Source organism: Lagopus leucura, unplaced genomic scaffold, assembly GCF_019238085.1.
Source record: "Lagopus leucura isolate 7727_CA_CO unplaced genomic scaffold, USGS_WTPT01 Super-Scaffold_73, whole genome shotgun sequence".
Taxonomy (NCBI): Eukaryota; Metazoa; Chordata; class Aves; order Galliformes; family Phasianidae; genus Lagopus; species Lagopus leucura.
In genome coordinates, this window is record NW_024962252.1 from 67836294 (window position 1) to 67857840 (window position 21547).

General features: G+C 36.7%; 1 long non-coding RNA gene across 1 annotated transcript in view; it reads right to left on the reverse strand.

The window, feature by feature from the left end:
• Window positions 1-21203, reverse strand: part of LOC122185793 — a 39439-nt gene extending 18236 nt beyond the window's left edge. Inside the window, exon 1 of the long non-coding RNA XR_006180974.1 lies at window positions 21129-21203. This is a non-coding gene — a long non-coding RNA (uncharacterized LOC122185793). The remainder of the gene's footprint in view (window positions 1-21128) is intronic.
• Between the last annotated feature and the right edge of the window lie 344 nt (window positions 21204-21547).

Sequence of the window (21547 nt, forward strand, 5' to 3'; positions counted from 1 at the left end):
CATGGTAAAGGAGACAGGACAGGGCTGATCTGGACTTCTCAGAAAGCTAAGGAAAGAAAGAGGATTAAAAATGGCACTGTAACAAACACTGGAGTAGAGAGCAGACCCCAAGCATGAATATGAATGTTCTTCAGGGAAAGCAGAAGTAAAAGCTGAAATGACCTAACAAAATTTCCCTAGATTCAGCACACACTTCTTAAGTAAGCAGTGCTGCAGTAGCTCAGAAATGTACCGACAGTCAAGGGAAATATCTTCCAAGATACATCAAGAATAGTTGTATGGCAGTAAAATAAACTTATGTTCTTTCTTATTCTGCAGTTGTTCAAATTTTTCTTTCAGAGTAAAAGCAAGAACTGTATACTATATACTTCAAATTTGAAGAGGAGGAAAAAAAAAAAACACCACAAAAAATGTTTATTATACTCATGTTCCTTCCATTTACTTGGCCAGCCAACACTCGGTATAGAATTTGTGTCAAAGGATGTAAGCAAGTTTCCAATGAAGTCTCATGCTTGTTTTCTTACTCTGCCTGACCTAATTATAAATTCAAGTGAAAAAATACTACAAAAAATTATTTTGTACTGGAAATCTTGGACTGCATACACAAAGATGTTACAAGATGTCTCTAATCTACCTATTTGCCATAAACAAAAAGATTTTGGTGGGTATTATGTCTTTGAAAAACTCCCCAAAGCTGACTAACTTAGGCAGTGTATTTCCAAGCTTTTATTTTCTGAGACTCTCTCAAAAATAAATAAATAAATAAATAAAGGCAGGGGTATCTCCAGCTGAGGTAGAATTTTGGCTGTGCTGCCTCCAATCATGATTTTTTTCTTCAAACATTGATTAATTTTGCAAATAAAGAAAAAAAATGAAAATGTCATACTAGCTGGGCAAGGCTTAGATATTTTCTTTGGAAATAAGTTAATTATCATAAATCAAGTTCTAAAGTAAATTTGTTCAAAAATGCAGACAGAGCAACAATCTAGACCTACTGAAATCAGTATGTGTTTGCCCATTAACATCAAAGGATCAATGAAAGGAACAATATTTCACAGTCTTTAATCTTGTCCTTGAAAATAAAAAAGTCAGTCAATAATCACTGCTACTTATCTCTTAACTACAGACTTCCTACACTGAAGCATATCAAAAGGTCTTCACCAGTTTGTCCATTGTCAAAATGGAAAAGAAGCTCTGATTTCCGAGAGGTCTAAACGAAAGAGAAAACCGGAAACAACCTAACAAAATTTGTCTGCCACTATTTTGTGATGAAACAGACCCTGGAGTGGACTGCTTCGTAAAAGCAAGTAAAAAAGAAATTAATTTCTTTTAAAAATACATAACTGATATGATAATTTCATCCTCACACAGTTGGATATGCTTGCTCAGTAGCCTATAAGAGGCTTTATAATTCATAAATTACTTATGTGTTTTGTCACATTGAGAGTCATCACTCATTTCATATACAATCTGCATTAGCATCCTCAGAAAGCACAGTCTGCCAGAAGAGGAATGTCTTGTTTCAAAATGCAAAGCAAAACTACTCATTAATAAAACAATGATGATGGGAAAGGCTGCCAAGGGGCAGCTTTATCTAACAAGGCAATAAAGTACACATGATTTAGCAAGGTGGTGACTACATTTTCTGTGTTTAGTTGGCATTATCAATACAACTCAAGTATTCCAATACCATCATAAGCACATGGTACACATAAGACAGGCATTTTTAAGTCAAAACATCATGTCAGGATGTTTTTTCCTATCTGGATTTAAAATAGATCAGGAATGTTTATCTCTGTTATACTGACCAATGCTGTAGCATTACATCAGCATGCTGCCTATATCCATCAATTATCTCATTTTATACCTAGACTGAATGTTCTTTGGAGTAGATGATGTGCAAACTCTTAGAACAGTACAATCTAATTCTATGAAGTCTTTAAAACACAACTGCATTATAAACAATCACATTTGAATATACTAAACTAATAGAAACCTTTCATCTAGGCTCTAAACCCTAAATACTCACTTGAGTTGTTCTATGCTACTTTAAAGTATAAAATCCAAGGTTTTTTTTCCCTGTCAGCATAGTTAAGCACAAAGACAGCCCTTCTACTTTAGTCAAGCAGATATATTTATGATCCCACAGACCTGTGAGTGTTTTAGTGCCAGGCTCTGAATTGGTAGCTAGACAGTCCAGAACGAATCCACAGCCTTTCTGATGAAATTTGGAACACCTGCTCCTTCAAAAATGAATGGCAATCAATTCATTTAACGTAGGTCATCAAATGCCATTCAAACTATTACAAGTTAGAGTATGTATTTGATAGAAACGTACCTTGGACTGACTTCACGAATTTCACTATTTCCTTCATGAAACTTATTTTTAAGCCATGGGCGTCTGGTTTGCCACCCATCTATCAAGCTTCATTACTTTCATCAATTTATGATGCAGAAAATGAAACTATGCATTCATTTTCTTAGGGCAAGGAGTCACAAAACATGGAAAAGAGGATCTTTAAAATTAGAAAGTAAAAAAAGTAACTAAAGCACTCTATATATTTAATGAAAAAAAAAATTGAACCAATAAAACAGAACAACAAAAATATGCTAGGTTATGGCCATGCATAATCTCACATGAAGGGGAAATTATTAGAAATAAGGAAATCCCACATTCTCATTAATATGATATATACACACTACATACATTATGCATAGCATGATATGAAGCTTAAATGCAACTAACAATCTCCTGCTGAAGATGTTGACTACAACCGTCATAGATAACCACAGCTACATAGATTTTGATATCAAAGTGGTGTCCACCTCATTCACCCATGGAAATTCACCAGCTTCTACAGACAAAGCTGGGCATCTTCAAGCAGTTGTAGCCTTGGCAATTAAACCAATTCTAATTACATCCAAAAGAGGGCAGTCTTTCTCAGTTAAAGATAAAGAGGTTACATTCGATCTCTGATATGCAACAAGCATTCATCAACATTAATTTTCCTTTCAAACAAATAACTATCACAACCAGCTATACACCCTTATTTCATCGAATAGTAAGAATGTTCACAGAAATAATAAATACTACACTATACTCCTTGAAAATTTCCTGGAACATTCAAGATTAATTACTTTTCTTACTCTTAAGTCTAAATCACCAGCTTGGAAAATCAGCTCAGCATGCAGGAATAGAACCAACATCCAGGAAAGAAGATTTTGTTTTAGTCAAGTTTGTATTTTATGCCAGCATCCTCTCTTACTAAAGTAAGATTGAGAATCCAGCTCTCTCAAATCCCAAAACAGCCCTTAGAGATTTTTTTTTCCATTTTGTGACACAACATTATTGATGAAATGAACCTAGAGATTGTGTAATGGGACACTTGATCTATACTTCAGATAAAATATTTTAAGAGTCTATTGTTTTCAAGCATCTCTTACTACTTGCTGCTTATGACATTCTGCTGGGTGGCAAAAAAAAAAAAAAAAAAAAAGATTCATAGGCTAATATCCACATCTTCAGGAATGCTGCATATCTCACATAGCAGTCCTAACTACTGAGCAACTTAAATGAAGTAAGAAAACATAATCAGAGAATCATATAATGGCTTAAGTTGGAAGGGACATCAAAGATCATCTAGTGGCTGTGATTTTTACAAGTCATTCTTTCAGGCAGAGCCGCTAGTTTAATTTAAGCTGGCACTAGTTTCAGGTTAAAAACAAACAAACAACAACAACAACAGTCTTTGGGATTTGGCTTGGGGCTTTTGTTGTTGTTTTTTGTGGCTTAAAAAAAAGACTCTCAAGTGTGAAACTAGCTTTATCCCTTTACTCAAGAAAATCTCTCAGGCTTGATTTACGGGACTGTATTTGCTCAGATCAAAAAGAATAAGCCCCTTATTAAGGATTAATTAGAAATAAATCACTGATTTAGAATCCTTTTAGAATTCTCTGGCATAAAAGGACTAGAGAAAGGAGGACTCAGAAACACTACATAGGAAAAGAGAAAAGTGCATCATGTATGAGAATGCCATGGTTACGGGCCAGAACCAATTAATTGTTGAAAGGCATCATAAGGGAATTATCAGGAGTCACCAGGAAATAGATGGAGGAATATTCCATGTGGCAAAGAACTGAGCTGATAAATAGAGATTAACTTAAGAAGTTAATGAGGACATGTTAGGGAAAACTGAGAAGTTTTGAAAAATGCAATTTGTTCCTTACTCCACCAAGCGCTCCTCCCCTGCTTACACCAGAAGAACTTCCAGAAGCTCCTAGAAAAGGTAAGTGCTGAAACATTCTGTGTTTTGGGGAGCAGTTGTTTATTTGCTTGTTTACCAGTTGCCCAAATTGGTTTCTTCTACAAAAAAGAAAAACCTTCTCCAATATACTTTCCCAACCATAAGCCAAGTTTCCACATATCACAAAAGTAATAAAAACTGAGGCAGCTATCCAACTATCCAGTAAATGGTAGCACCACACCACCATAGGTTCCCTGCAATTGCCAAATTCAGATCCACAGGCAACTACTGGAATTCCCTTTTCTGCTAAATCCTTCCAGCAACCAGGAGTGATGCAACTTAATCTAATTAATTCACTGAGCTGAAAGCACTGTAGGAAAAAAAAGGTCAGCAGTTTAAAAAGCTTTGTTTGTCATATTCCTTCCTTCCCCTGCATTTCATTTCAAAATTCCCCCCTATCATTCACAAATCCCCTGCCTTACATCCACATATAATCTAATCAAATAGCCTCTGCCCCCCAAGGTCATTTTGTCTTTCTAAAGCTTTAAAGCAAGTGGAGTCAATTTGCTGACTGTGCATCACAAACTGAACTTTATTCACTTATACCCAAATACACATACAAAAAAAATATACTAATATCCTCACAAGAAGAACTGGAGTTTTCATTCTTTAAAAATTCTATATAGCATTCAGACTGAAGTGAGAGCTTTTTGTAATTAAATTATCCAGAACCCCAAGAGTCTGAAAAACACAAGAAAGCATGCCAGCAGGTGTCTGCGTCATCTAAAGATTCCTATGTTTTAAATGAACATAATGAACCATAAACTAGAGCATTTTAAGGGCTTTTTTAGGGTTGCTTTTTTTTTTTCTTCCCCCCCAAACCATAGCATGAATTTGAGACTTTTCCAGAACTTACTCCATATCACAAAGATTTTCCCTTCAGGTTACATGATTATTAACTGACATTCAACTTTAATATATTTCCTCAAATATTAAAGGAAACTGCCTTAAAACCTGAAACCACAGCTCTGAGAGTATTCTACTCTTTACAATAATTGACTGACAAAGAAAATTGTATCTGTGAAAACACCCTGTCTGTATTTTCACTAAAATGATCATGAAAGTTAGGGAAAAGAGTTCAAAAAACAATAAACATGCAAGTTCAAAGCATTCAGGCTACAACAGTATGGATAGCAAAGAAAAGTCTTATAAAAACGTTGGTATTGCCAAAACTTGCCTCAGCTTTCAGCAGTCAGGGGGCAATGAGTAAAATACACTTCTTTATTTACAATACACTGTAGTATCAAGGCATTTTGCAAGCAAGGAAAATCATCCTGACCTGGAGCTCTTAGCCTGAATAACGAGGCAGTGAGGTAAAATAAGAGGGAGAAGGGAATAAAAAGATGCAAGACATAAGAAAAAAAAAAATTGATTTTATTTTAGGAAAAATAAAATTGATTTTAATCTTTTCAAAATGCCAGCATGTCTATCTTTATTACAATGCACAGTACCATTCTCTAGTTAAACACAAGTATATATACAGTTGGCTTTCTCACTGTCTTCTACTTCACTACTGGCAAACAGTGAAGCCTGATATTTTATCATAAGATAAAACACTTAACCTAAAAAGAATCATAGCCCCACCTCCCTTATTTTGTTGCAAAAGAAGGGAAACAGAAAGGAGCAGTAAACTAGGAGTAAAGAAAGTAGAGTTTTGGTGGACCTAAATAGGGTACTAACATTTTACACAAGGGAATCAGGCATCCACAGGAGATTTTCAGAATATAAAGTCTTACTATGCACTGGGGGAGAGAAAGATGTTTAGTCACAGGTCTTTGGTAACAGACAAGAAAGAGGTAGAGAGAAGTGAATAAAGAGGTCATGATAGTCAAAGCAGGAAGGCAGCGTGAGTACAGTCAGACAGAAAAATGTTTCCCAGTGGGAGAGGACAGTACTACTTATTTAATAAGGAAGCAGACTGAAATCAGACTCCACAATCACGACTCTGTATGCCAAATGAAAATTGTGCAGCTGTCAACGATAAAGGAAGAAGATGGGCTAGGATGAGAGAAAAGAAGCCAGGATTAATCCCATTTTCTCTGCAAACTGATTAGATTATCAGGATAAAATTAAGGACAAGGAAAGTAAATCCAAGGATATAAATGAAAAATAAGCTGAGCACTACAGAAAACAAGAACAATCCTTTAGCCCTGTAACAAAAAGAGAATTAACAGTAGAAAAAGGTAAAGTTCTGGGATTCACAGCAAACTGAAATACTTCGGGCATTGGACCAAAAAAAATAAAAAAAGATGTTACAGAGGGAACAAAAAAGGAAAGAAAGTGAAGGTGTCCATTCTTACTAGGCAAGGACAGACTGTCTTTAAAATTAATTGGTGCTATCTACTTCCTGACAACAAATAGAGAACAAAAAAAAAAATTAAAACCACTAATTTATTAGTCTGAGTTACAATAGTACTCTGGGATTTTTCTAAAGACATTTGACAAGAAAAGCTATCATAAGCAATATGCAAAAAAAAAAAAAAAAAGAAAAAACTTTTACATGACAGAGAGAATTAAAGTGTTGAGTCATGAAATCATAGCAGCATGCGTATTTTCTTCTATAATCTCCCTTTCTCTCTCCTATACAGTATTTGCTTGTCTGTCAAAGCTACAGAATGCTAAAGCAAAGGTTATTTTGGGTGTTTGGCATAACAGTACTACTTGTTCTACATCCACAACTGTGGCTACATAATATATACAGCGGATAATTTTATGTCATTGCAACACAGTTATACCCAGCACACATTAATCACAGAAAGTGGCTTGACATTGGCTAAGATTGTTTCAGATAATTTAATAGAGGAAGTACAAACAGAAGTGAAATCCAGCTGTAGCTCAGCTAGTTCACCTCAAACCAAAAGCACACCTAGTGAAAAAGCCGAATTGAAGTAACTGCCTTTGGCATCAACAGATATTCAGAAGCGAGCAATGGTTAAGACTGCAAATTCAGACATGTCAACTGAAAAGAGCTTTCATGTTTCATTTCTTGGCTGCTTGCAGGTGACTTGTGTGTCCATCTTACCACTGCAGGTCTCCTAAGTAGTATTTTTTGTTCTCCTAAAATACCACCAAACTCCACAAGCACATTTAGAGAAAAAAAAAAAACACCTTGAAATGCGAAACCAACCCTGCAATCTAGACTGATAACATTCTAGCAAAGTAACAATCAGTTTCAAAGCTGGTTTAATCTGGCATGAGACACATCTAGGAAGCAAACGGCAGGTATGGAATTGTATGTATATGCCCCTACCTAATCATTTTATTTAGTAATTAAATGTCACTTTATTTTGGTAAGTTACATTCTGGTAGAGAGCTGCTAGCATCACAAATGCCTACACTGCCAGTCACAATACAGCTTCCAATAACTTGTCCTTCCCAACTTATCCATGAGGGTATGCACAATATCTCCATAACTCATATCCCCATACCTGTGACAGTGGAAAGTCACATTCATTAATACAAGCAAGAAAAGAACAAAGTCATGAGCTTGGATTGCTAATGGGTAATTTAGCAGTAGCAAGTTTCAGTTCTAAATGTTACCAGGTAATAATGCTGTCATCACAGGATGCTAGGGCAGCATATCTCCATTCTGGCCTCTTACCATTTCACTCCCCAAAACTTCAATGTTACCTTCATAACCTCACCATGCCAGCAATTCAGAGGGAAATAAATACATTTCTTGTACACAACAATAATTTATTTTCTGCTTCTAAAAGTCTACACAAACATTAAAAATTGGATATTCAGTAGTTCAGTCTGCCAGTACCCAGAAGGCAGCTGCTCTGAAGCATGTGTCAAAGTAGCCAAACTTACACTGCAGTTTTTATTCTGGATATAAAACCTCTGGTAGTCCTGCTCCAGATAAATCCATTCCTAAGGTCTGCAGGAAACCTTAGTAAAGTAACAGGGCAGCCCTCTTTACAGGTCCTCAGACCATCACTGTATCAAAGCCCAACTGCGAGAATGCTGTCACCATACTTAGTGATATCAAATAGCTTCATCCTTCAGCATGAGGAAGTGAACATGGTGAAGTTTCAGAACTCTTGTCTTCTCTGCAATACTATAATTGACTTATTTTTATAGGTAGCTCTAAATCTCTCTAAACCAATCTTCTGGAAAAAAAAAAAAATACAGAAAAAAAAGCACTATAATTAAGAAGTAGAAAACCAGATATGATTTTAAAAATTTCAAATAGACCACTATAAAGATGGTAGCTTTTCCCTTTAAAAAAAATTTAAAAATTTAAATTTCAACCCAACATTTACTCCCAAAGAAAAGATTGAATGTAGTCACAATCATCAGAGAAACACCTCCAGTACAGAGCCTGGAAAGCTTTAGCTCCACATCATGATTCCCGCAGCATGATTCACTTCTGGGTTGCTGAGAAACTACTCTCTTCCTTTTTTTGTGGATTGTTTTCTCTAGTTAGGAAAACATAGGCTTCCAATACGAGGCGCTAACTGACCTGGAAAAGCTCATTTCTTGTATGGTGAATTCAAAGTCCAACCTGCTCAGTGGGGCCTGAATTTCACCCTTCAGCCAGTGTTCCAACAGAGACAGAGAAAGAAAAGGATTGCTCCTACTCAGCTTTCTTCCTCTAAATCCTGCTTTTTTTTTTTTTTTTTTTTTTTTTTTTAATACTTCACATGAAAGTATACTAAGCCAACTGCATCAGAAACATTACAAAAGAAAGGTGCATAATAATACAGTGCACCCATCCAGCAGGTCTTTTTCCTGTTTGTTTTTATTACTTCATTATAATTTCATACAGGGAAGAGGACCAGGAGAGAAGCTAAAGAGATAAAGACATTTACTTAAATGACAATCTGACTGTTTTTTCTTTTACACAGTTTGCCCTGGATCACACACCACAAGCAATTTATTCAATGTCAAAATACTCCATATTCCATAAACATTAAAGGCAGAAAAAAAAGAGTCAGATAAAGTAGGTTCTTTCTCTGCCAAAGATGTAATCACATTAAAAAAAAAAAAAAACAAAAAACCAAACACCTTTAAAATTAAAAAAAAGCATACTGCTTGTTTTCAGTTGTATTTCCATAGGTACTTCTTTGAAAAATTAGAAATCAACATGCTCTTCATCCAATTCAAAGACTTCATTTTCCTCTATAAATGAACATAGAGAAAAAGGCCAAAACTATCAGGCTAGGATTAGGGTATGAAAATAATCAAGTCTACCATCCTACCTGCATCTGTAGCTTAGTCAGTGTATAGTAAATAAATACATAAATAGCTTTCCAAATTGTTTTGACCCACTTTAGACGAAGATAAAAAGCCTGGAGCTCTATTATTTGCTGTCTTACATTTTAGCTTCATTTAAATCGAAGCAAATAATCTGAAAGTGCATTCAGATATTCATATTGCATTCAATAGCCACTACTTCAAATTAATTGCCAGTGTTGTTTAAGATGGGGACTTCTGCCAAACCAGCCAACTCCCTGGGCTGCCCAGCCAGGCAGGAACACAGGAACATTCAAAATATCAGCACTGGGCCCAGTGCAAGACAAATCTACCTAAAGCACAGAAAAACACAGAAACCGTTCTCAGGACAACCACAAATTCCAGACTCTTACAACAAGATGCATGCACAGCTCAGATAGGCCCAGTACTTCCACAATTTCCAAACTCCTTTTTTCATAGCAAACTACTCCAAAATTGCACTTACTTGGTGTACTCCTACAATGGGGATGATAATCACAGGCTGGCAAAGTCTTTGACTACAACAAATAAGAACGAGCCCAGATACAGCAGCCATGGATGCAGAAATGAAGAAAAAGAGCTGATTACTTTTGGATGTAGGCAGGGACCTCCAGCAAAAGATGCCCTCACCTCCACTTCCAACGCTTAAATGAAGTGTGGGAAGGGGTGGATCCCAGCTCCACCTCTTCTGGTCACTCAGGGGCACTGCATGCACCTGAGTTTCCCTGGGTTGGCCCTGCCTTCTCACCAGGTGCTCAATCACTGGTTCAGGAGCATTTCCACTAACGGAGCACTAAAGTACACTAAAGGGGAAAAATAAAAAATAAAAATAAAAAAAAATAATAATCAAAGCTTCAGCATTTATACAGATGTCTGAGGACATCTATCTTTCAAAAATACCTGGTAAGGTATTCCTAGGATCACATAAGTATGTTTTGTGTGAAAGAGAGACAAATTAGAAAGAAGGAAATCATTGGTCAAAGATCCAAATGAATACAGCAAAACATGACCAATTTCAAACAGAAAATATATTACTTCTGAAACCAACAATTGCATTTGCTTTGTATTTTGAAACATGAAAAATACAAGGCTTTCACACACTCCAAAAGCAATGTGGACCTGATTTTTTTGTAGGCTGTCAGGAAAATACTACTTCTGGAGGAAATAATGATAGCTTTTCAAGAATTAGTGTTCAATAAAAAACTTGCCATAGGATTAGTGAACTAACTTTGACAATCCAAATCTCTGTCATAGTCACCCTTTTAGAGCTCAGTCCTGTAACCACACTCTTGTCTTATTGAACTGCATTTCCATGGGAAATGAAAGAGTTCACTCCATTTCTTACTGTGTGAAAAATTACAGCACAACAGCTTGCATCCATCTGTCTAACTCACGGAACTACACTGGAACAGGCTGCACAGGGAGGTTGTGGAGTCTCCTTCTCTGGAGATATTCGAGACCCACCTGAACACCTACTTGTGCAACCTGGTGTAGGGAACCTGCTTTGGCTGGGAGGTTGGACTCAATGATCTCTGGAGGTCCCTTCCAACCCCTACAATTCTGTGATTCATCTTCCCCCCAAACAAGGCAGGGACTTCCTCTCTACTTCTTACTAGGAGTAGCTATTAGCCCACGCTGTCCATCTCAAGGCATTACAAGAGAGCAGTGATTACCACATATCGAAACCATGCCTGGAAACTCACTGAATATTGAATCATTAGACTGTTCTGAAACATATCTTCCAGCCCTGATAAGCTTCCTAACACAGACACAGCCTTAAGGCCTAAACTGGCTACCATTCCTTCTCTCATTCCCTTTCCGGTTGATGCAAAAGCAGACACAATTGCTTCGTGGGAAGTCGCCTGAAAAACCTGACCTGTGGTCCTGTTAAGGAAGGTCTTTTGAACAAGACTGCTTGTTCAACTTGTTCTGAGCTCTCCTTGACAGACTGATATCGCATCTTGTGATATCAGTACAAAAGTAACAAGGTGTAAAATAACAGCTTATTTATTTTTGTTACTGTGAATATTCTACTTTACTTAGAATTATTTTCAGACTATCATATCGAAGATATGTTAAAGATGTGTGACTCCTTCCCACTGCTTTATGAAGCCTGGGGGGAGAAATAAGCTGAACAAGAACAGTTTGTGAAAATAACACATCCAGTACCGAAAAAAACCCACAGGCAGAAGCAAGTGCTATGCACTTAAAATAATATGCTTAGCACAAATACTCTATCTTATTTCCAAATTTAGGCAGATATCCCTCCTACTGGTTGTATGGCAAGCACTGCGATGTTGAGAAGTTCTGGGCTCTTGAAGCATACATGCACAATGTCTTGTAAAAACAGCTCTTGTTTGTTCCTGTTGTTTCCATGAATTCAGAACCAGATCTGTTTTGGTTTAAATCTAACGTGCTAGCAAACCTCTTGAATTTCAGAGCATAGTAAGGGCTTGCCAAGGTAAAATATGTAGCACTAAGCATTATTAGTGCTACTAATGTGTATGCCTGAATGAACAAGCATACAAAAGGCCAAGTTAAAGTTGGCTAACACTTCTCTTAAACATTGCTGAAGTTGTTCAGAACTCTTTCAAAACTGTTGGGCTAATTTCCACAAAAGGTGTTGGTCCTAGACTGAACTTTTCTGGAGTCTTCAGCAAGATGGTGAAAGGGTGCTGTGAACAGGCATTCCCTACTTTCATTCTGCATGGTTGCAAACCAAACTGGAGGCCAGATTCTACAGTTTGAACTGCTGTCTTTTTGAAAGAAGGAAACTGTGCATTTTGTATGAAGATGCCACAAGAGACGAAGAGGAACAGATTTGTATGAGAAACAAAGACTTTCTTCCTGGAAAGGTCAACTCATAAACATGAGGGACTTTAAATAGGAAAGCAATACCAGAACTCTCTGGTCTTAACAAAAGGACACGTAATGAGAATCCAAGGCAGTAGACACTGTAACAAGGGAGAAGAGAGTGTGAGATAGAGTGTAGGCAGAGACACAGATTGCACGTGGATCTGAAGGAGGACAGATATCAATTTATACTGCTGAGTAATCCTGGAGTTACTTGTCCACTGAGATACCTTTCTCAGATGTACAATCAATTTAGCCATATGGATAAAATATCCAAATCCAAGAACAAGGAAGACAGAAGGGTGACTTTATGTGCCTGCACTGTCTGGGGTAAGAAGAAAAATCTTCAACTAATTACAGACAAGACTTTCTAAAGTACTTCAGTAGAGCATGGCATCTCACATTCCCAATCTCACAAAACAGAAAGCGTGAGTGACAGGAAAGAAAATGAACTAAGGAAAGAAAATGAAGAGAATTGAGGAAAAAGAAAATTTCCTCCTAGAATTGCAAGCAATATTAGCACAATCTCCATGCGTGTCATCTCCTCATTCCAAGAAAACATTAAAAAATTAAAAAGGAAGCTAGTATCTTTATGGTTTCAATTTTCACTTCTATCCAGCACTGTTGAAACCCACGGTATATTTCTGCATGTAGAACACCTGCATTCTTAATGTATCACTTCAGGCATGGGGCCTGGGAACCAACGTACCCATACCCATTTCTTTGGAGAAGTATTTATACAAACCTGCCAACTCCTGACTTTTATCTTGGAGTAAGTACTTCAGAATTTAAATCCAAGGGGAAAAAAAAAAAAAAGCTATTAAAGAAAGGAGAAGACTATATGTTGAGATGTCAGCACATTTTATGACTCTATATATGAATCAGTAAAAGAAACTGAAATACAGGCCAAATAGTGGCAGATGAGCCCACAGACAGTATCACAGATAAATAACTGCAGAAAAGATGACACTGAAGAAACAGAAAGAAATAAAATACATAAAGCGAACGGGAGAAAAATACTTCCATAGGTGGATAGAAACTGCAAAGGCTGATAAGTTAATTGATGGTACAGAGAGAAATGGTTTTGCACATTAGGCCAATGAATAGATTTTTAAAATTAGTTTTCCAAATCTATTTTCTCCATTTTGAATTTTAAGACCACATAAAATTTGAATACTGGGCAGTGTTCAAATGAAGAGATATTTGCTTCACATTCACAGAAAAAAAATATTTTGTCCTCAATGCCACAGAGAAACAACACAAGCTGTTTCAAGATACAGCCATCTATGGGAATTTCCAAAAGAAAATGGGAGACTGGACACTTAACTTCTACTCCAGTCTATAGAAGTTCTGTGTAGACATTTTTCAAAAGCTCACATAAGCCTTTCTTGAATTTTCAAACATTTTGATATTCACAAATCCATGGTTGTTTTTTTTTTTTGTTTGTTTGTTTGTATTGCTGTGGGTGTTTTTTCCTTTGAGAGGCAGGAAGAGACAGGGAAGAAGAAGGTTATTACTTCATGTAATGCTGAGAAATTTTTATTATTCTATTTCAGAGACTGATTCAGCTAGTTAGCACTCAAACTTTCTGCAGTGTTGATATTTAATATAATATGGGTTATGGAACAGCATATATATATATACACACACACACTTTTTTTTTAAATATATATATATTTTTAAATATATATATATTTTTAAATATATATATATATATATATATATACACACACTTTTTTTTAAACTTATACACATCAACATCTAACTTCCAGAACTGAACCTTTCAGCTGTTATTTGGTTAACTGAGGGAAGAGAGGGAAGCTGCATTCCAGCAAAGTTTCCTTCATGAGACAGGAAAGAGAGCTAATAGCAAAACATAGGCAAAGAGCATCTTTTCTCTCTGAAAAAGAAAAGCTGTTTTATTATATATCAAAATATATCACTGAAGTAAAAATTAAAACAGGGTCTCGCTAACTCTTACACATACAGTCAAAACGTATCAAGATAGGCTTCGCTATTCAAAAGTCTTGGCTAGGTTCTAATATCAAATTTGCTGATGGGCGATTCCTTGTATTTTCTCTACCCATAATCAGAACTAGCTAGAAACGTATCCACAGTTATTAATTTATTTAAGTGGGTTCCACCTAAATACGGGGCCTTCCAGTCAACAAAACTTTGGAACAGAACCTAACAGTACACTAAGCTTATGATTTCACCACCACCACCACCCACCTTGTGCTCTTTATTATAAAAAACTGAAATTAGCTAACTCTTAGTTCATATGCTGAACACCATCAGACCAGAAATGGTTCAATAAAAGCCACCATGCAATTGCTACAGCCTTCCTGCTTCAGCTCCTGAATAAAATTTTTCATATGCATCTTTCATTCTTCTTGGGATTGACCATGGAAATTATATTTGTCCCTTGTTATTTTTTTTTTTATTATCATCTTTCAGCCCAGATCCTAGGTCACAGCCCAGATCCTAGGTCACAAACTGCCATTCCTGATTTCCGTGAAATTTAGTACTAATAGGCATCCACAGTATTTATAAATATATTTTATATCAAGCAGGAAAGAGAGGCAATAGGCACAGTGACCTTATAACTTAGTGGGACATAATTATTAGTGTCACGCCCTGCTAGACCTAAGAAAGGGAATTTTTACATCTAATGATTCATTTGAAGAGCATATGGAAGATGCAGAGAAGCAAAGTATTTCTCTCATCTACCATTTTCCATCTGCTCTATTTTGTTGGAGTTATCTGTTCTGGCTAACTGGACATACACCTCTTCACATTAATTAGAGCAGTGATAGCTTAGGTTAGACACCAAAATTTAGAAAGTTAACATTACACAGAGAGAATCCAGGCCACTTTCTAGGCCATTCCTCCACCAAGAGCATGCTGAAAGCAATCAGTTCTCAAATCTACAGAAGGTCAGCTGGCATAGTTCTGCACTATTGGCTTGAGCATCATTAGAGTCTACACACCCCAAAACTTTTCTTTTTTAGAGCAAGATAATGCAAAATATAAACAGGATTATCGTGGTGAATCATCGTGGTTGATCCTGGAACCAAGGACTGTTTTTAGCATTTTTCCCACCAATACAGATTTTAACTTTTAAAGGTATTCTGCAGAAACGAAGAAGAGCAAAGGCTTAAAATCAACACTTAACAATTCTTTGTTACAAAATAGCCTCTAAAAGCTAGTAATCCAAGCTTGCAAGACATTACGATCTACATTGTCCCCTCACTAGCACCCCACATCGCCACTCCTTTGCTATTATTCTTCAACTCAGTATCACCTTTAAAAAGTTTGATCCAGGCCTTCTGGAAACAATCTTCAAAAAAACCAAATCTCGCGTGGAACTGTTACTGCAACCCAAAGTCCTCTTATGCTAACTTTAGAGAAGTAGCGAAAAGACTCGCAACATTACTGAAAACTACTTTCGAATTCTCTTTTCAATTGTTTACTTTGAACAAATTTAAACCAGCAGATGCCTGCCAACTTCAATTGGATTTCCTTCAATTTTAATATGCCTCTGCATTTATGCAAAAAGCACTATGGAAAAACTGAGTAGTTAATGTCATAATTGTTCACTGGACTAACAGAATTATAAAAGCATCATCAGTGCACATGCTGATATGTAATCAAAGATATGTTATGACGTACATAGAGCAGTTTAAAAACAATCAATGCAAACAGAAGTTGCTGAGAAGACTAATGAACCAACATTTTGATTACGTAATTGCTCACATTTGTCTCCTACAATTTTATCCATTTTTTTCCTTCACTCATTTACAACAAAAAAAGTTTACCTTCAGAAAATAAGAGAGCAGGCTTATTTTTTTAGAGGAGGCTTACTGGGTGCGCTTTTGTTGTGCAATAAGAAGTTGTGCTCCAGTATATAAGCTAACATCTCAAAATAAATACTTCACAAAAAAATAAAAATACTGACTGTATTCCACAGAACCATAGGATGATTTCAGTTGGAATGGACCCTAAAAAATCACCAGGTTCCAGCCCCCCTCACCATGAGCAGCATTATCACCCACCAGACCATTTAGGGCTTAAAGGGCTGAGATAACAGCAGATCTGACTGGATCAAGTTAACACAGGATTCTGTGGTGGTTTTCTGGTCAAAATGTTAGTCTTTTGCCTATTTACGGAGCTCTTTGGGTGCAGGACTTTGCATTGGCCTTGTAGAACTTTAAGAGGTCCATATGGACTCACCTTTCAAGGTTCCTTTGGATGATGTTCCTTTCCTCCACCACACAACATGGTGTAATTCGAAAACTTGCCGAGAATGCATTCAATCCCATTGTGTATGTCACCAACAAAGATAGTAAACAATACTTGTCCCAGTACAGACCCATGAGGGATATCACTCATTGCTGAAATTGAGCCCTTGACTGCAATTTTTTGAATGTGATCATTCAATGGTCCATCTATTAAATCCATGCATCTCAAACACAGAGACAAGAATGGTATGCAGGACAGTACCACATGATTTGCACAAACCCAAGTAGATGGCATCGTTTGCTGTAATCTCATTCTAGAAGGCCACCAAATTTTTCACATACAATTTGCCCTTAATAAAACAGCACCCATGGTGGCTGTCACAAATCACTTCTTCGATCTCCATGTGCCTTAACATAGTTTCCACAAAGATTTGCTCCATGAGCTTGCCAGGCACTGAGGTAAAACTGACTGCCTGTCTCTTTCTTTATTCCCTCCTTAAAAACTGGCATTATGTTTCCCCTTTTCCAGTCACTAGAAACTTCACCAGCCTTCCATGACTTCTGAAATCTGATGGACAGTATCTTAGCAACTTCATCTGACAGTTCGTTCAGGTACATCCCATAAAGGTCCCAGGGACTTCTGCACTTCAGGTTCCTTAGACAGTACTGAATTTGATCTTCTCCAACAGTGTGCTCACCATTCATACTTCATTCTACCAGTCTCTGCCTTAGAATTCTGGGAGTTGAGTAGTTCAGATAGAACCAGTTCTTCTTCTGAGATAAAAAAAAGTCACTGATTACTTCAGTAATTTTTATTCATGTTCTGCGTAAACAGGTCTCCCATTTCCTTATGCTTACGGTCTGCTCACTTTTGCTTTATGATTTGTTCTGAACATGGATGCCATTTGTTGCCTCCTCTACAAGCATTCTGCTACAACTGAGGCCAATCTTACCACTTACCACCCCCAACCTTTCATCAGTCTATCTCATATCTTGCATCTAGAAAAAAAAAAAAAAAAGCAGAGGTAGACAAGAATGCTCCACTAAGGAAATCTATCATAACTCTAGATAAATTAAGCCAAAATAAAGTAACATTAAAAAAAAAAAAAAAAAAAAAAACAACCTTTCATATTACAAAAAACAGAATACATTTCAGTTTTGAGCTCAGATTCCTGTTTTATATGAAATGGCTCATTCCATCACAATCTCCATTGCACAATCCTCAAAGCAACATCTTGAAGACCAAGCGAGTATATATTTACTGACTGCTCCTGCCATTGTTACAAGCACTATTGTAAGCATCTACTTGTATGTCATTTCTTACTCATATTCACAGTGTGCTATTTCTTTCCTCAAGTCACCTGACAAATCCGTATGGTGTCTGATCCTCTTGGTACCACTGTCCCTAGCATGAAAAACAAACCTTCAAAATAGTTAGCTTCACCAGCACCATCTGTCAGTAGCTCTTTTCAGCAGCAGTCTTTCCTATCCACCTCACACATCAGAAAAGTAAGATCTGTGGTAAGGATAGATAATCCAGGCCCACCAAAAGTAGTAAGGGAAGCAACTTGTTCTAAGCAGGATAGAAAAACAGTGCTTAAAACACTCAAGCTTCATGTTTAGCTACCTGCATCAGCTCTCCCATTCTGACTGCAGACTTTTCCACACATCTCCAAAAAGTCAAAACCCCAGGAACAGAGTATTGTCCAATCAGAGAAAGCTGCCATGATTCCAACATTAATAAAAGGTTTATGTTTTGAAGAATACCTAAGATAACCTTCTTGCTTCCCCTCCTCACAACCTCCCCAAGAAAATAAAAGTTCCTTAGCTCTAATCTTGAGTTTCTTAGCTCAATCTCAAAAACAAGAGAATTCTAAAAAGTCCACACAGACACAAAATATATATATATATACACATAAATTTCACTCACTCCGAAGACAAAAATTACTTCTAGCATTTGTTCCATCATTACTCACTTATAAGCAGCTCGGTTTAGAGAAACATTATGTGTTAATTCTTGCCGTATTTAAAAATATGAACTATTAGAAGAACCCAGAACAGAATTATCTATTATAATTTTCTGTACTTTGTGTGAGAGCTAGATTACTTTTTCTTTTTTGAAAGTGTTCCCAAGAAATGCATGCTACTGCTGTGATTACTATGCAAAGAAAGCCATAGCCACGACAATTCTGTGAAGCAGAAGGAGAAACAGATGAAACAAAGGGTTAAAGATCATTTCCTGTCCTGAGCTTGTGAAGTTCTTAAGAATTCTCCAAAGGGTCAGGTAGACAGGATGATTTATTTCCATTGGAAAATGCACACCAGAATTTTATCTTTTTGTCCTCACAGGACATCAAAGGATATATGTAGAACTTAAATCTCACCATGGTATTGCTTTACACGTGAAGGTTATTCTTACTTCATAGAAGATTGAACTTGTTAATTCAGAGGAACATCAAAAGGGATACTGAACAAATGAATCCTTCTGTTGTTGATCACGCTAAGGGGGACTGTAGCAACATTTCCTAGGCAAGTGCTATTCCATTTTCCCCTGAACAATTCTAGGGACAGCCTGGCTCTCAGAAAGGAAAACTGTCTTTATACATAAATTGTAAAGCAGCCAGCAACTCAACAAAACAAAACCAGAAACAACATTCTTGGGTTTATTAGCCATCTCATATAAAGAATCATCGTAGATTTTACCGTTACTAAGAACATTTTAGCAGGAATTAAAACCTGACATAGCAGTTCTCCTACAGAAAGCCACAGGTTTACTGATGCAGAAACTTCATTTTTCAGCTGCCTCTATGTTAGCTAAAAATTTCTACAGAGTAATTTCTACTGGAAGTAGAAAAATTTTCTCCTCTTCCGATTCCCGGCAGTTACTCCCTGGAAGCTAAACATTTAAAGAGTAAGAGTCAGGGCAAACAATTTATATATTTTGTACAAGCATGACACGTATTTCAACACAACACTAATTTTGCACTGTTCCAAACTGAGTAATACAGTTACTGTATTACTAAATTAGACTCCCATCATCCTAAAATAGCATAGCTCAGTAAGTATCAACCGCTGACTTGTTATTTTTACAGAAATAATTACCTTACTATTTGCACAAATACAGTGCAGTCTAAATAAGGAAAACTACTTTTCATCATATCAGTAAACCTAACCTAACCAGTAACCTAAGGCACACCTTGCCTGAGGGATATTTTTGTGCTGTATTTTTTGGCACAATCAGCTCTTTGAAAGATTCATCAAATAAATATCAGATATAGCTGCCCCCCTTCTCTCAAAAGGCAGCCTTTCCTAATCTGCTACTTTACATAAACAAAGCAGGATCTACTCTGCCACAAGAAAATTATTTGTTGACTCTCTGCTGACACATATGCAAAATTTATGTCAGCACACTCAAATTCCAGCAACAACTTGTCAAACTCAGCGATGTGGCAGTCAGCAAGGACACATATTGAAATACAACAGTATTCAGAATGAAGACAGCCAAACAGTAGAGACACAAGTGCCATGCCCATTACTAGTTACACCACACAATGCAGAGAGAGAACACTCCACACAAATCCTGACAATCTACGAACATGACCTGCCCGAATTCACTACTATGGCTTTACTTTCCTTCAAATTTTTTTTTATTTTCCTGAGGATTTTTACTACTGAAACACTGTGTGCTCATAACAATGGAGTACTCCTTTCTCTTTTGATCCAGGTGCAGCAGACCAGCACAGCAAAAGGGGCTAAACAGCACCTTAAGGTTGTGTGCGAGGGAGAACATTATTTAGTACAACAAATGGGGGGAAACTGATGAACAGACTGACAGCACAGCTGTCACTTGGAATCAACAGTGAATGCATAAGCAAGACCGAATTAAGAGACACCTGTACTTAAAATTACAATAGTAACATCCTATACAAGGAGGGAACAGGTACAGATAGAACTGTAAGTGCCAAATGCTATTATGTAATTATACTCTGAAGAAGCATTACTGTCTGAGAGCATACATTAAAGGGTAGGGCTCCAACTGAAGGTGTTTGTAAGCAACTAGTCCAGCCAAATAGCTGTCAGGGAGTATGAATGAAGCATATCTAAATAAATATTAAGGAGACTGAAAATACTATTTAGTTACTGAAAAAAAAAAAAAATTCCACAGGCAGTTACATAAAGATTCATCTCTACAGCTAACTCTCTCTACAGCTTACAGTTGTATAGAACCAAGTATAACAGCACTTTAGTCACTATGCAAAATAGATTAGGATACCACAAAAGGAATTATTAGTCAAGGATATGACAAGTTTTGTTGTTGTTTTTCTTTTTTAAAAGGCATTAGAAAAACAAGTGCTTATTGTCCTACCAAAGTATTTAATAGCTTCTCCACAAATTCAGGATTCCTTCCCTAAATAATTCTAAGACCATTCCATCACTTGATAACTGTTTAATAGCAGTAGTAGCAATATGCTATTTAATTTCAGAAGATATTTAACCAGTTCAAAATACTTACATCATAAGACAGGGAAGCCCTTTATTGATCAAAAGCACTACAGGTAGCTAAAAGAATATTTCATTTCCTTACCAGAGGGAATATCTTAAGTTTTATCCATCAGAGAACAATTCCTTTTTGTAAATCTTTCAGATGCAGAAACCCAGGTGGTCTTCATTCACCTATTATCTCATATACTCATATATGCAGTTATCAGTACCAACAATTATCCAGATCAGTCTCTTACAAGCTATGCCACGAGAGGATTTATGGTTTTTTTTTTTTTTCTTTCCAGTTCAGACCTTTCCTACCCAGGTAGATAAAGCTTAGAAGTAAAGTTCAAAACAAGCTCTTGGAAAGTTAGAGGATTACCCATGTCTCCACATGAGGAGAGAGCCTAACACCTGCTACAGTTATCTTACCTCCTTCCAAGCATGGAG